Source organism: Dipodomys merriami, unplaced genomic scaffold (genome assembly GCF_024711535.1).
Source record: "Dipodomys merriami isolate MVZ:Mamm:240054 unplaced genomic scaffold, mDipMer1.0.p SCAF_101, whole genome shotgun sequence".
NCBI classification, from domain to species: domain Eukaryota; kingdom Metazoa; phylum Chordata; class Mammalia; order Rodentia; family Heteromyidae; genus Dipodomys; species Dipodomys merriami.
In genome coordinates, this window is record NW_027202283.1 from 3,771,931 (window position 1) to 3,795,842 (window position 23,912).

General features: G+C 41.6%; 1 pseudogene; it reads left to right on the forward strand.

Moving 5' to 3' along the window:
• Positions 1-422: 422 nt before the first annotated feature.
• On the forward strand, positions 423-6,124 carry LOC138807399 (tubulin beta-2 chain-like; annotated as a pseudogene).
• The last annotated feature ends 17,788 nt before the right edge of the window (positions 6,125-23,912 follow it).

The window sequence follows — 23,912 nt, forward strand, 5'->3', positions numbered from 1 at the left end:
CTGGTTTCCATCTAAAGCATTGGAGAAAAAAAAAGAGAAAACATGGAAAAACCGCCCAGAGTTATCAGAACATAAAAAGAGCATGTCTGTGCTGGGAAGTTGGCTCAGGGGCTGGGAAGTTGGCTCAGTGGTAGAGCGCTTGCCTTGCATGCCTGAGGCCCTGGGTTCGATTCCTCAGCACCACATAAGCAAAAAGAAAAAATCCGGAAGTGGCGCTGTGGCTCAAGTGGTAGAGCACTGGCCTTGAGCTGAAGAGCTGAGGGACAGTGCTCAGGCCGAGAGTTCAGGCCCCACAACTGGACCAAAAAAAAAAAAAAAAAAAGAGCATGTCTGTGCAATGGAGGCAAAGTCTCTCTCCCATGGAAGTTCTCTTTTACTTTGGCCTTGAGCAGTCCTGTGTGCAGGCTCCTTGACATCATATCATGGCCCATTGCCCCTGGAACAATGAACACTGTGATGAGGTGACTATACCCCAGAGGTAGGTACCAAAATTATAACTTACTCAGAAGGACTAAAGAATGCATAAAGATCTTGGGTTGGCTTTGTGGAGCTTCTGACTAGGCCTGGGGAGTGATATGACCTGCAGACTGTCCAATGGTCATGAGAGACATATAGTTCATTCCTAAAGACACCTCATTAATACCTACATAACCCACACCAACTAGTGCCTTCCCTCCCATGGGCCTCTCCTGTCTAGCAAGGGTTCTGATGGTCTTTTCTTTCAATAAAGTTATGCTGTCTTACCTCTTCCTTTTTGTCTGTAGACTCTTTCCTCAAACAAAGGAGACAAAGGACCTGATCCAGGTGTTACATTTTATTTTTCTTGTCAGTCGAAAGGCTTGAACTCAGGACCTAGACACTGTCCCTCAAGGCTAGTGCTTTTGCACTTTGAGCCACAGGACCACTTCTGGTTTTCTGGTGGTTAATTGGAGATAAGTCTCAAACTTTTCTGCCTAGGCTGGATTGAAACTCTGAAGTTCAGACCTCAGCGTCCTAAATAGCTAGGATTACAGGTGTGTGAGCCACCAGTGCTGGACAAATGGTTGTGTGTGTGTGTGTGTGTGTGTGTGTGTGTGTGTGTGTGTGTGTGTGTGTGTGTGTGTGTGTTGGTCCTAAGGCTTAAATTAATGCATAAACATTGATTTGGATTTTTTTTTGCTGAAGATTAGTGCTCTACCACTTCAGTCATAGTTCTACTTTGGGATTTTTGGTGGTTAATTAGGGATAAGAATCTCACTGAATTTTCTTGCCTGGACTGGCCTTGAACTTAGATCCTCAGATCTTAGTCTGCTGAGTATCAAGAAATACCAGCTAGAGCCACCACCACTACAGCTGAGTATTCTATTTTATTCCATTCTCTGCTAACTCATGATAAAGAGGCTCTCTCCTAAATTCCCATAGATTTTAGAGTGCTGTGTGGAATACCAGCTATACACAAGTAATGAAAGCTGAAAATCTCAATGGGAAAATGGTGCCCTTCTATGGATATTCTGCATCATTCACTATAGTACTGAGCAGTCCCATATGCAGACACTATACATCCCATCACCATGGCACTGAGCAGTCTTGTGAACAGAGCCATAGACATTGGATCAATATGGCCCTGAGCAGTCCTGTGTGTAGACCCCAAAGATATCAAATAACCATGACCTTGATAGTTAAGCATGTGACCTCTACATTAGGATAAAAACCCAACAGTGAAGACTTTCATAGGGGAGGCTGGACGTGAGGGAAGTGTTTATTAGAGGAAAGTGGCTGCTAAAAGATCTGAAGTGGGTGGGTGACATGATGGAGTAGGATCTTGGAAAGCCTCTACTGAGAGGTATGTGGCCATGGTGTCTTCAAGGAGCAGATGTGTCAGTGTTAGGGAAGAAATGACTAAAAGAAGGATTCAGCTTGTTTCCCCTGGGGTCTATGGAATTCATTTGCTAGGAACAACCAGGATATAATCTGTGTATGAGAAACAAAGGTTTCACCTATCATCCACTCAATGCATGGGGATGAGACTCTGGTCCAGGGAAACCTTGTGCTGAGTGGCTGACATCACTAAGTCACACATCTGTGAGTACCCATCATGTTTGCAGACTCAACACCTAGGTATACCATGTGTGATTTGAACAAACGCATTCCCGGTGTGTCCCTTGGGCACTGATGATACTCTAGCACAGGTTTGGTGGCAACACAAAAAGGGCTCAAGATAAAAGCATTCAGGATCCACCAGCTTTGGTGCCCAGGAAGCAGATAAAAGTTCTGTTTTGAAGCAGGCCATCATGTTGATACTGAAAACCTAATAACTGAATCACATCTTTTGTCTCTATGATCTCAAAAAATGAGTTCATGGATGCAGAGGGAAGAATAAAACAGCAATGATTTATTGAAGAAGAGAATATCAAATGTCTTGCTAGACAGGAGGGGTCCTAAGGGAAGGTACTTACTGGGATGCTTTGTACAGGGTTTAATTGTCTGTAGGAGAGAGCTATATGACTCTCAAGGTCATAGGACAGTCTGTGGCCATATCCATCCCAGACCCAATCAGAGATGTCACACAGCTTGTATGAGATATCTGCATCCTTTAGCCCTTTTAATGGATGTCTGGTCCAGCAGACACCTGTGAGGCTCAATCAGGTCACTGTTCACATGGAAGTCTACTAGTGGCTCAATTGATAGAGCTTCTCTTCTAGCTTTGTGTTGTGTTGTGGTGCGTGTGTGTGTGTGTGTGTGTGTGTGTGTGTGTGTGTGTGTGTGTGTGCGTGTGTGTGGTTAATTGGAAATAAGAGTTCCAAGTACATTCCTTCCCTTCTGAGCCAACACTGAACCATGATCCTCAGATCTCAGCCTCCTGATTAGCTAGGATTATAGATTTGATCCATAAACAAAGGGCTGAAAAAATAGTCTTTTAATAAGTTCATAAGTTCATTTAAAGAAGTATGAAAACAGCACCATTACTTAAAATTCAATCACCCCTCAATATCCTCATGGAATGGGCTCGAGGACCCCCACCAATAACAACATCTTCACACACTCAAGTTCTTTATATAAAATAGTATTTGTATAGAACCTACAAATAATCTGCCACACACATTCAAGTGTCTCTACATGACATCATACTTAATAACAGGTACATGCTATGTAGCCAGTGGATTTACTATAGAGTACAGTACAAGTATATGAGAAGAAAATAGTGTATAATGGAATCTACAGTGTTGGAATGTGCAGAGACAATAGCAGGTGAATTAAAGGTGAACCTGAAGATGAAAACTGGCAGGAATGGAGACGAGAAAAATGCGAGGAGGTGGAGAAGGAATGGGTTAAGGCCTGAGGCATTTGGAACTGGAGAAGAGGAGCCAGTGGCCCAATTAACAGTACTAGGGAAGGAAAAGGGATGAAGAGGAAGGATTAGTTCACATATATTTGTTCTTATCCTATCAAGATTTATTTAGCTTCCTTCAGAATTGAAGTTCTAAGAGAATTATCAGAATTCTCAAGTCCATTCCTTACTAAGTCAGAAATGGATTTCATCTCACAACAAGATGGTAATCACAAAAATGTTCAACATCTCCATGGAAGTTTTAAAGGCTAATATCAATCAATGACTTGAATTACCTTGGCAAGGAAGACACCTGTAAGAATTTATGGGTGAGTAACTTTAAAAAACTCCAACAATGACAACTGGCTCTTAACAGCCCAACACTCATCATGAAGCAATGAGCTTTTCCTTCAATGTTGTCTTTTCCATTTTTTTTTTGTGAAGCAAGATTACCATATTGTTCCTCTGTAATTTGAGAGACAGTGTCAAGAAAGAGAATGGATAAGTTTGAATCACCTCTGATGACAAGAAAGCTGAAGCAATTTGATTGTCTCATGACTGTCTCATTGGCCAAGGGGCAAAAAGGGTAGTCACAGTTGAGAGGCATTTTCCATCCACCTTCCAAATGCATTTCTACTTTCTTCTGCCTGTTCTGAATCCACATAAGCTAGCTTATATTGACTGCATCAGTAAAGACTGACTAGCCCTGGAGGATTGGCAGGGATGGGATGGTGTGCAAAAGGCGGAAGTGATCAGGAGGCCTGAAAAGAAGGGAGGGCTGAAGTGAGAGAACCACTGCTAATCTCCTCTTCAAAAAATCCCTCAATGGTTGAACCAATCTTTTCTGTTTCCATGTCTCAAATGCTGTAATTTCTGTAATGAATGCTGAGAGTCACTCAGAATCATAAGCTCTGCCCCTAAGTTTCTTGTCAATTATAGGCCTAAGTCAACTCTTGTCTCCACAGGCAAAAAATATGTTCCTCGGGCCATCATGGTGGACCTAGAGCCTGGAACCTTAGACTCAGTGAGATCAGGACCATTTGGCCAGAGCTTCAGGCCAGACAACTTCATATTTGGTATGTCATCATGGTCTATGGGTCCTAACATCCAGGCACTCCAGTGCTGGGCTGAGCCTTTATACACCTAGATATTGTCCTCACCTAACCCACCTATTCCAGTCCACTGGAGTCATGCCCCTGGCCACTCAGACAGCTCAGATCAGTGCAACTCTGCAAGCCCTCCATGACAAAGAAGCCTCTGAAGGGAAAGATCAGCAATCAGGGAAAGCCTCCAACAAGGTTTCAGAACTGCTGGTCATTTCAAAGGCCCGGCAATAACAGAGAACTACTTCAGGACACCAGAAATCAAAGCATAGCTCTGTGTGAGCAAGGTGCAGACAAGTGCTTGCAGCTTAGCTTTCCTATGATCACAATGTGCTTCTGTCCCTCCTGTGAAACTAATTACATTTCCAGTATTGAGGCAGGCTCTGTTCTTCATTTCTACAAGTAGTTGATTTGGGTTAAAATGTATCTTCCTCCACATTGTCTTTATTTCTTTAGAACCTGGGTGATTTGTAGGGTCCCAGATACAATGAAAACATTTCCTTTATTTCACCAAAGTTATCTAAATTAAAAGCAAAGGTTGGCTCAGAAGAGTCCTGTTGTCTTCACAATGCAAATGGCACAGTAAATATTCTTGGAGTGTGTGTCCCATCATGGCTTCTGTCTGATAGGCCAGAGCGGGGCAACCAATAACTGGACCAAGGGCTACTACACAGAGGAAGCTGAGCTGGTGGAGCCGGTACTGGATGTGGTGAGGCGGAAGTCAGAAAGGTGTGACTGTCTACAGGGTTTCTAGCTGGCCCACTCTTTGGGAGGTGGCACCGGGTCAAGCATGGGCACCCTGATTCTCAACAATATTCAAGAGGGGTACCCAAACCACACCATGAACACCTTCAGTGTCATGCCCTCCCCGAAGGTGTCAAACACAGTGCTGGAACCCTACAACGCGATCTTCTCTGTCCACCAGCTGGTGGAAAATGCAGATAAAACTTTCTGCATCGACAACAAGGCCCTGTACAACATCTGCTTCTGTAACTTGAAGCTGCCCACGCCCAACTATGGGGACCTGAACCACCTGGTGTCAGGCACCAACAGCGGGGTTACCATCTGCCTGTGCTTCCCTGGCCAGATGAATGCAGACCTGCACAAGCTGGCCTTGAATATGGTGCTCTTTCCCGCCTGCACTTCTTCATGCCTGGCTTTGTGCCCCTGGCCAGCCGTGCCAGCCAGCAGTACCATGCTCTCTCAGTGCGCGAGCTTCACCCAGCAGATATTTGACCCTAAGAACTTGATGGTCACCTGTGATCTCCGCCGTGGCTGCTACCTGACAGCGGCTGCCATCTTCCGAGGCTGCATGTCCATGAAGAGGTGGATGAACAGATGCTCAACGTGCAGAACAAGAACAGCAGCTACGTTGGAGACTGGATCCCCAACAATGTGAAGACGGCTGTGTGTGATATCCCCCCTTCCCTTCCCCCCCACCCCACCCCCACATGGACTCACGATGTCGGCCACCTTCATCGGCAACAACATAGTCATCTAGGATCCCTTCAAGTGCATCTCAGAGCAGTTCAGTGGCATGTTCCAGTGCAATGCATTCTTGCACTGGTACATAGGTGAGGGCATAGATGAGATGGAGTTCACTGAAGCTGAGAGCAATATCAATGACCTGGTGTCCAAGTACCAGCAGTGCCAAGATGACACTGCTGATGAACAGGGGGAATTTGAAGAAGACTTGGTGGAGGAACTAGTTTAAGACTTCCCATTGCTAGCAGTGCAACAGGAGTGTCAGAGCCTGCCTACTTCTCAAATTAATGGTGCTTTCCTGAGCTCCTGTTGTCCTGGAGTGGGATCCTTGCTGTGTATCATTATGCACAGCCTTTCCTGTCAGAAACTCACTGGTGGTGAATGTAAAAATACAGATTTCTTTTAAATATAATTGTATGAAAGCCTTATTTATATAAATAAAGAAGTATACATTTTATACTCTTAGTCCTTATTCTTCTTAAGAATCCCTTTTATTCTTTCAATGTATTTGAAATATAAAGGTGGCCAGCAGGATTTAATCTTAGCAATATAGGACTGGTGCTCAAGAGGAGTTTCAAATTCATGGTATTCCTGCTATTTTGAAGAGGAGTATGACAAATGCCAATATTTTTTATTTTCCCTGGCCCAGTTCTAAAGTTAGCAATCTCTCAATAGCATGCCAGTAGCAAAAAAGCAGTTTGAAGAGAAAGAAAACGAAAACTAAATGTTACAATTTTCCTAGTACCAATTTGATGTTTGGAGTACTGACAGGATTGACGTTCAAGGCTTGTCTGGGCACTGAGGTAGCAGGGCCTCTTCCTCCTTTATTCTGACACAGGACTGGCTATACCTGCCACCCATTACACATTCCTCTTTGGGAATGGAACCACAAAAGGCAGTTATGAATACTGGCCATTAGAGATCTACTTCTCCTTCACACAATGATAGGTTCTTGTCTCATGCCCCATCAGAGGGATTGCAGTCACATTCTCCAGAAATTGTAGCAGGAACCCCGATCCCTGTGCTTACAGTTCAGTTTACAGTGAAGCAGAATTCACAGGATGAGTGCAAGATCTTGGTTGCCAGGGTAGTTTCTCAAGGCATCTGGCAACATTAAGGACAGAAGTGAGTCTAGCTCTTTGAGGGAGTGAAAAGCTGACCAGCCCCATAGTGTATCAAGAACTGCTTGATTCTGTCCTTCCAAGTGAAGGAGAGAAGGGGAGACATGGCCCAATGACCCATTCTCATACTCACTTTTCCAGCATTCAAAGCTATCTGAGGGGAGTTGTAAGGACAAAAGGGATGCATGGAGCTAGACTATTGGGTATGGTTACTTTACATGAGTAAGATGGAAATCTCAATTGCTTAGAACCTACAATGGCCAGGAAGAGGTCGAACATTTCTGTTTTCACAGGAGGCCACATCAGTCAAGGGTTCTTTTTGCCAGAATCTTTCACTCTTCTTGCAGTGAGGCTTCAGGTAGGTTGTCTGTGCCAGGCATTCCTCCATGGCCACCAATAACCTGTAAGCCCCTTTTTATTCAGAAACAGGACCTATGGGAATTTAGCAACTTTTAGAAAGCTCTAAGGAAAAGATACTACTGGGTGAGGTGCAAGTTCCTTAATTCTAGTAAAGTTGGGAAATAGTAATTTCCCTAAGCTTTCCTCTACCAGGCCTGAGGTTGGAGTAGGGTGGAGATGAGTGGGGTATAGATCTTTAAGCCAAGCTGATCTCACTCATTAGAAAGTAAACTTCCCCAGGGGGTGATCTGTGACTAGAAGCAAGATGTTTTCTGTCCTTGCCCCAAGGCATATCAAAGTGCAATTAGCTTCTAATGTGGAAGTCCTAGGGAGTAGGTGTTGGCCAGCAAATTGACATTCCTGGGTCTCTAGTACTGGAACTGATCAGGTTGGATGATCCCCAAACCCAATAAGGCTGCTGGGTCAGAACTGAAGGCAGGTCTGGCCAAAGCACTCTCACTCCTCAGTGGGTTAAGGATTGAGGCCAAGCTGTGATGGAGGTCCCACCTAGCATATCTACCAGTATTTGACTAAGAATATTTTTTAAATTTTATTTTATTTGTGAACATACTGTACAGAGGGGTTACAATTACATGGGCAAGATAATGAATACATTTCTTACCAAGCATTGCAGCCTCCTCCTTGTTTAACCTTCACCTCCCTTCCCAGCCTCCCCCCCTCCCCGCCCACCCAATCCTTCCCCATCTACCCCCCACCGACATTGTAAAGCTCGTTTTTGACATGACAATTTGTACTTTTCATTGTTGCAACAGGTCCACCTGAATCCTTAAACGACTTGTTTTTCCCCATCTCCTCCACAAGTTACACTGACATCAAATATATTGAAAGCGGGGGTTATACTGTGGGGGAGGGACATACAAAGCAACAAAGAAATAATCTTATAAATGCATTAGAAACACATGCATGAAAGAAAAAAAAAAACATTAAGATACCTATCTAAGGATTCATTTTCCTAACATCACATTATCTTACTTTTTCCACTTGACTCATACATATACTAGATATTACAAATAAGGGAAACCATGGGACCTGTGTTTCTTTGTGCCTGGCTTACTTCACTTAATATATTTTTTCCAAGTTATTCCATTTCCTAACAAAGGTGGCAATGTCATTTTTTTTTTGAATGAGGCATAGAATTCCATTGTGTATATATACCACATTTTCTTGATCCATTCATCTACTGAAGGGCATCTGGGTTGGTTCCATATCTTAGCTATGGTAAATAATGCTGCAATAAACATAGTTGTGCTGGAAGCTTTAGTGTGGTCTTGTTTGTAAACATTTGGGTAAATTCCCAAAAGTGGGATTGCTGGGTCATAGGGGAGGTCTATGTGAAGTCTTTTGAGGAACCTCCATACTTCTTTCCAAAGTGGTTGAACAAGTTTACATTCCCACCAACAATGAAGTAAGGTTCCCTTCTGTCCACATCCCCTCCAGCATCTGTTGTTGTTAGAGTTCTTGATTTTTGCCATTCTAACTGTTGTGAGGTGGTATCTCAATGTTGCTTTGATTTGCATTTCTTTTATGGCTAGGGATGTTGAGCATTTCTTCATGTGTCTATTGGCCATCCTTCTTTCTACTTCAGAGAAGTTTGTCTTTAAGTCTTTAGCCCACTTATTTATTGGGCAGTTGTTTCTTTGAGGATTTGATACAATAGAATGGAAGAAAGACAGCCTCTTCAGTAAATGGTTCTGGCAAAATTGGTTAACTACATGTAGAAAACTAAAGCTATATCCGTATATATCACCCTGCACCAGAATCAACTCCAAATGGATCAAAGACCTCGAAGTCAAAGCAGACACTCTGAAAACATTACAGGATGGAATACGAGAAACCCTAGGTCTCCTTGGCGCTGCCCGGAATTTTCTGAATAGAGACCAGGAAACACAACAAATCAAAGAAATATTGGACAAATGGGATTGCATAAAGTTGCAGAGCTTCTGCATGGCAAACGGCATAGCTAGCAAGATCAATAGAAAGCCCACAGATTGGGAGAAGATCTTTACTAGCCATACAACGGAAAAGGGTCTCATATCTAAAATATACTTGGAACTCAAAAAATTAAATCCCCCAACAACAAATGACTAAGAATATTTTTTTTGTTTTCTCTTAAATACTCATTTATGAGCCTTTTCTGGTGGCTTTGGATTATTAGTTTACACTCTTGACGAAGTAGTTCTTGTTTCACAATTAATAACTCTTGCCTCACCCCTCAGAAAACTCTTCTTGATAATTATATCAGTAGATCACCATATATTTCTCAGGCATGGCTTTTGTTTCCTCCCAGCCAGAGGTCTGCACTCATTGCCACACAAGCCAACATTGAGGTGACTCCTATAGACAGGTTGATTATTTTGTCAAATGCTAAGTGCAGCATCTCCCTTATTCTCATGTACCTTGGTAATTGTATCAAATACTTAATAGAGTCCTTGACTAGTATGATACGCAAAGCTCTGGGTGAAGATGCAACTCAATGGTAGAGTACATCCCTGGCATGCACAAGACTCTCTGTTCAGTCCTCAGCACCAAAAGGAGGAAAAGGTAACAAATGTTAGAAAAGTGGGGCTGAAATTAGGAAAGCAACTCCATTTGTAGTAGCCCCACAAAAAATAAAATACCTAGGAATTAACTTAACCAAAGAAGTGAAGGACCTCTATGATGAAAATTCAAAAACGAAAAATGAAATAAAAACGGAACTTAGAAAATGGGAAAAACTCCCATGCTCCTGGATTGGAAAGATTAACATCGTGAAAATGGCAATACTTCCCAAGGCTATCTACAAATTCAATGTGATACTTATCAACATTCCAACCTCATACTTCAAGGAAATAGAAGAGGCAATCCAAAAATTCATATGAAACAATAAAAGACCCCGAATAGGAAAAACGCTCCTCAACGGAAAGAACACTGCTGGAGGAATATCAATACCAAATTTCAAACTCTACTATAAAGCCATAGTAATCAAAACAGCTTGTTACTAGCACAAGAACAGACCTCAGGACCAAAGGAATTGAATTGAAATCCCAGAAATGAACCTACAGACCTATAGCCATCTAATATTCGATAAGGGAGATAAAAAAATAGAATAGAAGAAAGACAGCCTCTTCAGTAAATGGTGCTGGCAAAACTGGTTAACTACTTGTAGAAAACTAAAGCTAGATACTTATATATCACCATGTAACAGAATCAATTCCAAATGGATCAAAGACCTTGGAGTCAAAGCAGACACTGAAAACATTACAGGATGGAATAGGAGAAACCCTAGGTCTCCTTGGCGCTGCCCGAAATTTTCTTAATAGAGACCCAGAAACACAACAAATCAAAGAAATGTTGAACAAATGGGATTATATAAAGTTGCAGAGCTTCTGCATGACAAAGGACATAGCTAGCAAGATCAATAGAAAGCCCACGGATTGGGAGAAGATCTTCACTAGTCATACAACGGACAAGGGTCTCATATCTAAAATATAATTCGAACTCAAAAAATTAAATCCCCCAACAACAAATCCTCAAAGAAACAACTTCCCAATAAATAAGTGGACTAAAGACTTAAAGAGAAACTTCTTTGAAGAAGAAAGAAGGATGGCCAATATACACAGGAAGAAATGCTCAACCTCCCTAGCCATAAAAAGAAATGCACATCAAAACAACATTGAGATACCAACTCACACCAGTTAGAATGGCAAAAATCAAGAACTCTAATAACAATAGTTGCTAGAGGGGATGTGGACAGAAGGGAACCTTACTTCTTTGTTTGTGGGAGTGTAAAGTTGTTCAACCACTTTGGAAAGTTGTATGGAGGTTCCTCAAAAGACACCACATAGAACTCCCCTATGACCCAGCAATCCCACTTTTGGGCATTTACCCAAATGTTTACAAACAAGACCACACTATAGCTACCAGCATAACTATGTTTATTGCAGCATTATTTACCATAGCTAAGATCTAGAACCAACCCAGATACCCCTCAGTAGATGAATGGATCAAGAAAATGTGGTATATATACTCAATGGAATTCTATGCCTCCATCAGAAAGAATGACATTGCCTCATCTGTTAGGAAATGGAAAGACTCAAAAAAATTATATTAAGTGAAGTAAGCCAAGCCCAAAGAAACATAGGTCCCATGATTTCCCTTATTTGCAATATCTAGTATATATTTGCATCAAGCAGAAAAGGTCAGATAAGGAGATGTTTGGAAAATGAACCCTAAGATATGTATTTTATATGTTTTTTTTTCTTTCATGCATTTGTTTCTTACCCAATTATAAGATTATTTCTTTGTTGCTTTGTATGTCCCTCCCCCACAGTATAACCCCTGCTTTCACTATATTTGATGTCGGTATAATTTGTGGAGGGGAAGGGGAAAAAGAAGTCATTCAAATAAGGATACAGGTTGACCTATTGTAACAATGAGAAGTACAATTTGTCATGGCAAAAACGAACTTTACAACTTGCTGGAGGGGGATTGGGTGGGGGGCAGGGAGGATGGGAAGGGATGGGAATGGTAAACAAAGGAGGAGGCTACAATGCTTGATAAGAAATGTACTCACTATCTTGCCTATGTAATTGTAACAACTCTGTATAGTATTTGCACATTAAATAAAATTAATTTTTGCAGCAAGAAAAAACATAAAATAAAAATAAAATGTAAAAAAATAAAATATCAACAAAAAACAAAAACAAAAAACAAATGTTAGGCTCAGAAGACAAAATATTAGGACTCATGGAAAAACACCCAGATTGGCACTGAAGTGTTGTGTCATGAGGGAACACTGGTAGAATGTTTGTAGCGGGAAAGAAGAGAGCCCATTGATGTATGTACCCTTTTAGAAAGCAGAGGTAGGAACAGGGAATGAACTTCTCGTAGTCATCCTAGGCCCTGGAATGAAGAAGCCCTGACATGTATGTTGCTCTAATGGGACCAGAGTCTAAAGTGGCACCACCATACCAGGCCGTGGCCCAACAAGAACAGGTTTGTCAGAAGGACCTTCTTGCATTGGAGAGATTTCTTTTGACCACTTCGGCCTTGTTAATCATATTTCCTTACGCTGTTTCCTTTTTCCTTCCACCTTGTCATACCTATAGCAGATCCTGTCCAGAAGACCCATTCTCTCTAATCTCATTCTCTAAAAGTCTCCCAGTTTAGAGCTGTACATATCCTAGACCAAAAAAGTAGGGGGTGGTTATTCTGTCAGACATAGAATTAAACTAAAAGGTATCTTTAAGTAGACTTTGACAAGGTTCTCATATGGACAGTGTTTTGTTGATAAGTCCTGGAATTGCGACCCGCTTTGGGTCTAATTCTGAGATGATAGTGGAAGACAACTGGTGATAGGACTTCACAGACCACTGTGATTTCAAAACCTTGGCAGGTACATCTCTATTCAAGGATGTGCTATCAGCCAACATACATATGTCTGTTACAGGAGTGATGACTGGGAAAAGGAATTTATTGGCGACAGAGGAGACCAGCCTTTAGACAAGTTGTTGCCTTTCAGTGTGAGGCAGACAAAGAGTGCCTATCAATGCAGAGTAATTTCAGGAAGCTTCCCCCAAGTCTTGTTATCCACAAATCATCTGAGAATATCTGTAAACCCAGAGGTGAGAGACATGTGCTTTGTGCTTTTGCACCACTGCTTTGCTGCATGGCTCTTTATGCTCTTCTGAAACCTCCTTCTGAGCTGGTCCACAATGTTCCCAGGAGGTGGGAAGCAGAGGGGACTTGGCAGCTAGGCTGCTAATGACTCTGGCCACACGGACTTGGGGAGTAGGCAAGTGCTGGGCATCTGCTGCATTCTAGTGGTATGTGCTCAGTGGAAAATTTTTCTCTTACTAAGAGCAATTCCTCTGTCCTTGAGCCATCTCCCAGGTCAGGATGTCTTTATCTGCAGAGGCTGAAGCTTTGCCATAGCTCTCATCTTGACAGGTGTCTTTCTGTTTTTCAATTTTCCCTTCCTTCCTTCCTTCCTTCCTTCCTTCCTTCCTTCCTTCCTTCCTTCCTTCCTTCCTTCCTTCCTTCCTTTCTTCCTTTCTTTCTTTCTTTCTTTCTTTCTTTCTTTCTTTCTTTCTTTCTTTCTTTCTTTCTTTCTTTCTTTCTTTCTTTCTTTCTTTCTTTCTTTCTTTCCTTCTTTCTTTCCTTCTTTCTTTCTTTCCTTCTTTCTTTCTTTCTTTCTTTCTCTCTCTTTTCTTTCTTTCCTCTCTCTTTCTCTTTCTTTCTTTATTCTTTGTTCCTTTCTTTCTTTTTTTTTTTGTTGTTTTGTTGGTCATTGGTCTTGAACTCTAGGCCTAGGAACTGTCTCTTAGCTCTTCGGCTCAAGGCTAGTTCTCTATCGCTTGAGCCATAGTGCCACTGCTAGTTTTCTGGTGGTTTATTGGAGATAAGTATCTGAAGGGCTTTCCTGTCCAGGCTGGTTTTTAACTGCCATACTTAGATCTCTGCCTCCTGAGTAGCTAGGTTCACAGTCATGGGCCACTGGTGCCCAGCTTGACAGCTTTCTTATTCGTGCAAGATAACAATGGCTATGTTGTGTTCTGTGAGGAGTTTCCCTATCATCCTACAACACTAATGGTCTTAGTGTTGTGGCAGAGCACACAGCAATGGAGCTTTCTATGCTTGCACATTGACTAGTATCTGAAAAGCCAGCATGCAAAGGCCAGTAAAGCTCTACAACTGCACACATCTCAATTTGCACTGGGAATAACCAAATACTAAGTTCTAGTGTTGGTGGTTTTCCTTTGTATACAGTTTAAGCAGGTTGTTTCCAGATGTCTATCATTTAACTCAATTGACTCAATCAACTTATCTGCTCTTTCTATGGGTCTGACATAAATGTCTGCTTACCAAAGGCCAATAACTGATTTTAAGTCTAAGTGAAATCCAGCAAGTGTTCAGGCATGGTGATTAAGAGTGCTGTATAGATAATTTACAGCTGCATAGTGCTTGTGCTGCACACTTCTCATAACTTCACCAAATTCTAAATATTTCTTATAGAGTGGAAAGAAGCCGTACTTTTATGGCTTCTTGCATAGGTATTTGAATCCATCTAATGAGCACATCTTACATTTGTTTGCTTTTTTTATAGTATTGTTGTTTGATTGGACTCAAAGCCTTATACATGCTAGGCATGCACTCTACCAAACCACCAGCCCCCTTCTTGTTTTCAGTATTTAAAGTAATTTTTGGGCATTGAGTCCATACACCTCCCTCAGAGCTGGGATTGCAGGCATGAACCACCTAGCCAGAAGTATTTCTTGAGATAAAGTCTTCTTGTTAACACTTTGCCTAGACTAGCCTGGGACCTCAGTCTTCCTCATCTCTATTATTCCCCAGAATAACATGCCTGTGGTTTGAAATTCTATAATCCCATTATTTTTCTGGGTTCTTTAATTGGAGTTTTGTGATGTAGTACTAGAAGGCACTGCCTTATTACTTGACTTGAAATTATAAACCTTAATCAGTGGATATAATTCTGCTCTAGACTTTCAAAACCTAATATCAATGTGTGGACACTGCATATTGTTAAACCATAGTTTAGGATATGTTGCATGACTTTAAGCCTCACTTTTTACACACACACACGCACACACACACACACACACACACACACACACACACACACACACACACACACACACACACACCATTGTCTTCTGTGGTGACATTGTACATCTGACCTTGACAGTGGCTGAGGCTTGTAGAACTGGGATTAGAAAAAGAAAAATGATAGATACAGATAGTTAAGCAGAAACCGCATCTCTTGCACTTTTAGGTGAGTTTCGATGCATGTTTTCATCAGATCCTCACTCCTACTTTTTCTACCAGCGTCCCACTGCCATGTTCTTCTCCTGGCTCCCACAGAAGGTTCAGCTGATATTATAGGAAACAGAAACATTGTGCTTCTGCAAAACCTGCGTTATTGCTGCTTTGAGTGAATCTATTTTTGTCACGAGAATTTTTCTTAATGGAATATGGGAGAATCAGAAAAAATACTTACTTAAAACAATTTCACTTAACCTTTTTCTTTCTTACTCATTTTATTTAAAAAAAACTTTATTTGCCTAAGAGGACATTACACAAAACAATCTTTCTGTATATTTTTTTTTGCTTATTTCTCTGGGGTCATGTCTCAATTTCTTAAACTTTTTGATGCTAAGATCCACATTATGGCAAATATCCAAAATGGAAAGGAAGGGAAGTGAGAATGCAGATCAAATAACATCTTACATCATCCACTGTCTAGGGCTGCTATTTCAACTATTGGATTGATGATGGTCAGTTTGCAGATTCATTGTCATAAAATGGCCCTTACATCATTTATAAAACTGAGCAGCTTGGGTTCCATTTGTAGCATTGGTCTTTTGATGTCTGCAGACTATGTGTCTGAAGGATGCAAAAGCAAGCTCCTCTCCACAGAAGTGAGATCTCCTCTCATGATAGAGTGAGATAACGTGGGGAGTTTTCAAAGGAAGAGGCTATTAGTCAGCAGTCCGATACTAGAGGATTTGGAGAGAGAGCAAAATAAACCCCAAAACTGCCCCTAGAACTTGACCTCTTCCCACTCAATCCTTCCTTCTTCAGATAATAAAGCTGAGTAAGCTGAGGAAGGCAGCACACTACTTCCTAATTCAGATCTTTTGCCTGGTTTTCCGAGACAATTCCTACTCCCTTCTATGAGGGTCTGACTTATTATCTGACCATGTCAAGGGTCTTTGCAGAAGGAATTCTGTCTTCATAAACTAATTTTGCGGCAAATCTTTAACTCAGTTAACCGATGATCCAGTGGGAAAAAATAAAAATTGAGTATGCTGCATTGTGCACCTTTTAATCTTTGTGGGCTTTAATTGTAAGTTCTTAAAGATATATATATATATATATATATATATATATATATATATATATATAAACCAGGAGCCTGTTAGTTCATGCCTGTAATCATAGCTACTCAGGGGGCTGAAATCTGAGGATTGCAGTTTGAAGCCAGCCCAGAAAAAAAAAGTCTATAAGACTCTTATCTCCAATAAACTACTCAGAAAAACTGGAAGTGTTGTTGGAACTCGGTAGAAGACTAGCCTTGGAATTCTATTTCTCCATCAGAAAGAATGACATTGTCCCATGTGTTAGGAAATGGAAAGACTTGGAAAAAATTATATTAAGTGAAGTAAGGCAAGCCCAAAGAAATATAGGTCACATAGTTTCCCTTATTTGCAATAACTAGTATATGTCTAAGACAAACAGAAACTGTCAGACAAGTTGATGTTAGTTCAAATGAACTCCAAGATAGGGATTCAAATGTCTTTTTTTCTTTCTTGTGATTGTTTCCAACATACTTAAAAGATGATTTCTTTATTGCTTTGTATGTACCTCCACCATGGTATAAGCCCTGCTTTCACTGTATTTGATGTTGATATAATTTGTGGAGGGGAAGGGAAAAAAACAAATCGTTTAAATTGGGTTAGAGTTGGACTCATTACAACAATGAGATGTACAAGACGTTATGTTGAAAAACAAACTTTACAACTTTGGTCGGGTGAGGGACTGGGGTGGGTGGGGTGGTGGTGGTAGGAGGGTGTGGGGGTAGAGAGGGGAAGGGATAGTATGGGGAAACAAAGGAGGAGACAACAATGCTTGATAAGAAATGTACTCTATCTTGCCCATATAATTGTAACCCCTCTGTATGGTATTTTCACAATAAAAAAGAAGCTCAGAGACAGTGGCCAGGCCCTATGTTCAAGACCCATGGATAGCAAACAAAACCCTATATATACTTAACAAAGTTGTACACATTTTCCTCTTTAGGTCCATCATGATCTCTTACCGCTAGATATACTGCAGCTGGATTTTTGTAATTCATGAAACTACATCTTTGTGGCCTGGGGAGGTCTCTCCTGACAGGTCATTTCTACAGAGCTTTGATGGGTCGCTGTGTTTTAACAAATTGAGTTTCTGTTCAACTCATATTTACAAATGAATTCACACATCATCATGGCACTCTTCCTCTGAGGAGGGCTGATGGTAAATTTAGCATGGATCTCTAAAACAGAGACATAACTTCATTTGACATTATTATCACACCAGGCAAAAATAGAAATTGCAGTTATAAAACAATGTATCAATCCTGTATCAATCCTGGTATTGATTTTCATCATAGACTTTGAGACCAGAATTTTTTATATATGTACAAATATATCATGGGAAAAGCATGGAATAGTGGACAGTTTTTGATTCTTATGTCTTTATGCACCACAGGATTTATCATTAAACCACAGTGTAAACTTTCTAACAAGGCCTGTGCCATCTCATTTAGAATACTCAGATATTAGTGTAGCTTGCTAATTTAAAATAATTAATTCTTGCAGTGTAAAACAGTACTAACCTTGGGGGAAAATGGCAAAGTTGAGATGAGGTCGGCCTCACCTAATGGACTACACCTCACACCAGTTGCTGGAATCTTCTTCTGCAAGCCCTGTACTCCTGTGTTCTTTATAAACCTCCCAACCTCCCTCCTTACAATATAATCTAGAGGGATACAGGTGGTTCACATCTGTAATCCTAGCTACTCAAATGTCTAAAATCCATCCAGACGATCTTGGCAAGCTCAATTTGAAAAGTCTGTTAAAGGCTGGGATGGTGGCTCCGTGGTAGAGCGCTTGCCTGGCATGCCTGAGGCCCTCGGTTTGATGCCTTAGAACCACATACGCAAAAAGAAAAAAAGCCAGAAATGGCGCTGTGGCCTAAGTGGTAGAACGCTAGCCTTGCGCTGAAGAGCTAGGGACAGTGCCCAGGACCAGAGTTCAAGTCCTACGACCAGACCCTCTCCCCCAAAAAAGAAAACTCTGTAAAAATTGAGCCTCCAAGTGCTTAGTGAAGATAGGACTGGAAGTGTGATTCAAATAGTCAAATGCCAGCCAACTAAACAGATCTTGAGTTCAACCCTCAGGACTTGTGGTGGGGAGGTACATGGAGGCAAGGGGAGATGCAGGACTATATTCCATCTTGATAGTGTTCGGAGGATGGGGAATTAGTAGGAAGTGTCTCAATGGCTGTTTTCAGTAAAGCCCTGACTTAGAACTCTGTATATGAAAACTTGTAGTTGTTCTTCAATGGTCAGACTCAAACTACATAAAAAGAATCACTTTGTATATATGTAGGTATAAGTTCATGCTTTCCTCTACTGTGTGAAATCAGAACAAGAAACCACCTCTGAAAACAGAATCAGCTGTATGGCAGGGGAGGAAGAAGCAGATTCCCTATATAGTATAGCATCAACCTCCCTGGAACTACAAAGCTTGTAAAAACAAACTCCAACAAAGCATTGGCTGTGCTTTGTGGCAATTTCTTGTCCCCTGCAAAGGCCACCTTCCCCCAAGCCTGCTTTGCTCTCCAATCTCCTGTGCCAGTAGCATCCACCAACACATAATGGGATACAGGCATTGGGATGTTTGATGATGTTTCTTTCCAACCTCATGTCTTAAATTAGCCTAGCTCCATATCCCTAAGTTAATTTAGTCCAGTTTATAAGACCTTAGAAAATACCCGTTGTTTCCAGATTCAATGTGTAAAGTCTCCTAGCAGGGGCAGGTTATTACCCTTAGTCAATACCATTTAGTCACTACCAGACAATCTTGGTGCCAAGTTCACTCTGAATTTTCTTTCTTCAACACAAGAACGCCCTAAAGTCAGTATGATCCTTGGGTATTCAAAGAGAAAGTTGGAAATGCTACATATAATGGTCAGAGTGGCCAAGAGCCACTGTAAATACCCAAAGCACTTCTGGCTATGTCATCTACAACCGGTGGCAGCAGCCACCTTTGCGTGATATCCAGGCTGTAGGTAAGCTTTTACAACATGCAACCAGTAGATCCACAGTCTACCTTTTCTGGGAGAAGGCTTTTTAACAAATCTTAGCTTTTATGATTTGCACGTTTTCTGTTTGGCAACTTGCAATCTAGAATAAATTTTTGTCATCTGCTCACACATGCAATGTTATTACTTGTTCCCCATTTATATTTTTTAATTTAGAAATATAGTGAATATTTTCATTCAGTTTAAGAAGCCTAATATTGTAGCAGTAAAGGGCCCAGCCATTGGAGTAGGAGCATCCATATTGCCTCTTTGTGATGTGGATTGGGCCAAGGAAATCGCTTGGTTCCAAACACCCTATAACCACTTCGGACAGGATCCAGATGGCTGCTCTACTGTTATCTTTCCCAAGATTATGGGAGGGGCATCTGTGAGTACCTTGGTTAAAAAATTATTTTACACAATTTCTTTAAAATCTGTGGTTTGTGTGTTGTTCTACTCAGAGTATCCAGTGTGTTCTCTGGGGACATTTCATCAAATCTATTTGGTTCAGGTAGTGCTGTGATCCTTCCCAGGAGGCCATTCCTCCCATGAGGAGCCTCGAGATCTGTACATAAATAAAAGAAGTGGGGAGAGGAGTTCAGTATAAATTTGTGGGTTTTTTCACTATTTAAATTAGCCCATTCATGATGAGAGATTGTGTTTGCTTTTTCTCAATTACATATACCTGTTCCTTACTTCTAGAGAGAGACTGAGAGAGTTTGTAGAGAGGAGCATCCACAGAGATTGAACCCTGTTGAAGGGAGGGACTGGATGTCAGGTTGGATAGGGGGACAATGCAACTCCTCCAGCTCCATCACTGGGTGCCCGGAGTTTGACTTGGCCAATTGGCATGATGCTGTCTTCATACCCATCAGTGTGGTGAGTGCATGGAGGATGACTGTAGCTGAGGGAGTAGCTGAGGGAGTTGCAGAAGGAACTGACAGCCCACAGCTGGAGTAGCAGGACTTCCCTTTGGGGTTCATAACTAAGTTTACCTCTGTGTCACTGGGACCTACCTCCTCATGCATAAACATCCAGGATCTGGGGGTATCATTTCCTTATGGAGCCTACAATGAGGGGAGATAGACAGTACAATTTCAGGCAATCTTGGGAGCAATTAGAGTACAATGAAGAAGAAAATGTGTGTCTCCTCTCTGAAATTCCAGAGGGTAAGAGTAACAGGAGAGAAAACTGTCAGTCATTGCTGAGTGGGTAGTGTTGAGAAGGAAGGCACATTGGAGCTGGGAGTCGCCTGTGTAATCCTAACTATTTAGGATGCTGAGATGTGGATGATCATTATTCAGGGCCAACCCAAGCCAAAAAGTGGGTGACATCTCCTCTTAAGCTAGGGATGCATATCAACTTCATTAAAATAGGAAGCTTAAAATAGGTGAGTCCAGGCCCTGGCATCTACCTGGATAGGAAGCAAGATCACAACTTAAAAATGACCAGCACAAAATTGGAGTATAGGTCACCTACCTATTAAGTACAAGACTCTGACTTCTAACACGAGTACCATGAACAAATGTAAGCTTGGTGAACTCGTGTCCCAGTGAGATTCGCTGAGATGACTGTAGCATATGTTGCTCTGTGGACTGCTGGCAAAGAGGAAGAGTCTGTTGACATTCGACAATCTATGCCTACAAAGACAGCAAATGCTGAGTGGAACCCTTCACGATGTCTAACCATGGAGGTATGGTGGGCACTTTTGTTCCTCAAAGGGAAAGAGAGCAGGAATCTGCAGGGCCAGATAGACTCCTGAGTGAGGGAAGGGTGGGCAGAAGTAGGCAATGGTGAGGTTGGCATAGGGTTTGTGTTTAGTGACTAATCTGACTTCAATGGAAATGTTCTGGCTTTGATTCATATGTTTTATGACATGTGCATTGAGGGAGAGCTGGGACAGTCCAGAGAAACACTAATGTAAATTGTCCATAGGTTGAAACTTACTCTAAAGTCTAAGATGTTTTTGAAAAGTGAAATGTGGAGAAGTTGATAAAAGAGCACAGCCCCCAGTACTGGCACTGTTCTTTGTAGATGTACCTGCCCTAGCCACCCTTCTACTGGTGGGTGCTTGTCCCCAAGGTGTCTCATGCCTCATTCCTTTGTAATGCTCAAGCCAGAACAGCTGCTTTTGGGCAGGGAGGATCAGGAAAGCCTGTTGCATTCATGTACCAACAGTGCCTCCTTCCCTTGGAGGTACAACACATTACAGAGCTCTGCAGCACCCTGTCACTGCTATGAATTGGAACTTCCAACACTTGGGCTTTGCCTGCATTAGGATCCCACACTTTTAGACCAGCCTTTGGGGGACTTTTGAGACCTGGAGCGCAAAACAGGGAGGCCTGCAGGCAGCACCTGTTCCCATCGGAGAAGTGAGTTTGCCACAAGGAGCTAACAGGCTGAGAACCTTGGGAATGAGCAGTGCAGGGTGGCCAAGACTTGGTTCTCTCCACTACCATGCCAGGTATTCACTGATATTTATATGTTAGCCCTCTGTGTCCACCAAACCATTGCCACATGGCATGCTGTTTGATAAGCCAGGAAGTGATTGGCCAGCAACCAAGAATGAGCAGTGTTAATGGGTTCATATGGTTGAGTGCACTGTCCCTTTATGACTGATCCCCGGTAGATGTGAGTGTACTGTTGCTTTTGACAATTATTTTCATCAACCCATCCCTCCATTTATAACTCAATTCACATCCTATGTCCTATGCCCAGCAGTCCAGGTTCACACTCAGTACTGGTCAGCCACAATACTTTGATATCAGGTAGATGACTAGTGAAGCCCTATTTGAGGTTATTCTCTTTTTGTCACTATTGTATGACACTGTATTGAAATTGCCAGTCCCCTCATTGGCTTGCATACCCACACTGTCTGACCACAACCAATCCTGAGCCATTTATAAAAGCCCTAAGTTCTTAGTAAGTATAAAGGTGTCTTCTCAGAAATTCCATGCCAAATTTTTAGCTCCTGTCTTTTCTTCACCTGTAGCTTGGCATACCTTCCTTGAGCAGATTATTGAGTTTTTCTGAAACTTGGCCAGCAATCTGAGAAGTGTAAGGGTTGGGCTCAGTCTCAGCGTCCTGCTTCCCTGAAATTCAGGAGTCCCACAAGGACAAAAAGGTATTCTGCCCTCACCTGTGAAGGCCATGTTTAGCACAAATTGGTATGAGGTCAGGTCCCATAGTGCTCTACCTGACATTGAAATGATGTTTTGTCCATTTTATTATGCTGTGTCCACCTAGCCCAACCAAATTAAGGGTAGAACTTTAAGCTCGTTGTGAGTTATTACTGAAGAAGGTGACTTGCTAACAATTAAATGCTAATTCTTTCACTAAAGAATCCTTATTTCAGGAACATGGTATGATCATTGTAAGCAATAATCTGGGGAGTGTATGGATTTGCAATGGTATGGAAGGATGAGGGTCAACTAGAGGAAAGACTAAGTAAATTTGGATAGATAAACACCATCTAGCGAAATGGCATTTTGGAAATGGAAACTTTGTACTGAATAATGACAGTGGTAGAATTCTTGATGGTTCATTGTATTTGGAAAGATTCAAATTTGTTTGAAGTCTCTGCAACATAAGCACCTGCACCTTAATTAATACTCAATGTACACAAAAAGTGCATGAGTGTGTAAAGTTGTACACATACACACACATACGCAAAGTTGGAATTAAAGAGTTGCTATTCGTACAAACCTGGGACTAAAGACCCTGTGCTACAAGAAGCACAAAGTGACCTATACTATGACAGCTATTGCTCAGATTGTAGAGTTACTTTAAGCTATACATACAGCCCTTCTTTTGTGATTATTTTGAAGGTGGGATCTCAAGACTTTTCTGCTTAGGTTGGACTTGGAACCACCATCCTCCAGATTTAAGTATCGAAGATTACAGATGTGAGCCACCAATCCTGGCCTACTACTTGTGTGTTTAAGGGGGAAACTGTTAACAGCCTTGAATTAGTCATTTACACTCTTGAGAAAATTCAGGAATTCCTTTCAATGTCCTGCACAATCAGGCATTTTGAAAAGAGAAAAGCACAAGTCAGGAAAGACTCCCTAGTAACAATCAGATGTGTATGGAGCTAGCTTGAAAGAAGCAAGATGGGCCACCATAACAGTATGATGGCTAGAGACAGATGGCTCCAGTTAGACCAGACGAAGAGAACCATGTAAGGGCATGAATAGAAGACAAATGGGAGAGAGCCATGTTAGAGCTATTGACTGACCTTGAAAAGGCAGAAAACATAAAAAGTAGTAACGAAGCTAGGCATGCTGGTATATGCCTCTGATCCGCATACACATGTAGCTTAGCCCAAAGGCCTACTTAGACCCGATCTCAAAAAAGAGAAAAGTGACTGTGGAGAATATAATGGAACCACTATCACTGGGTTCTCTGAACCTGAACATGTTGGCATATACTGTGTTGAAAATATAGTTCCTGCTTGACTGGGGGATTAAGCTGTGGTTTCTCTACTGTATGTTGAGAAAGAAAATGATGCTCTAAGATGGGAAAATTCAGTGGTCCTAGGACCCTTCTCCTTTATCCATTCTCACTTCTCTGCCTTGAAGAACTGACTTAATATAAAAAACAAGGTTTAGTGAGATTTCTAATAAGTGTTTA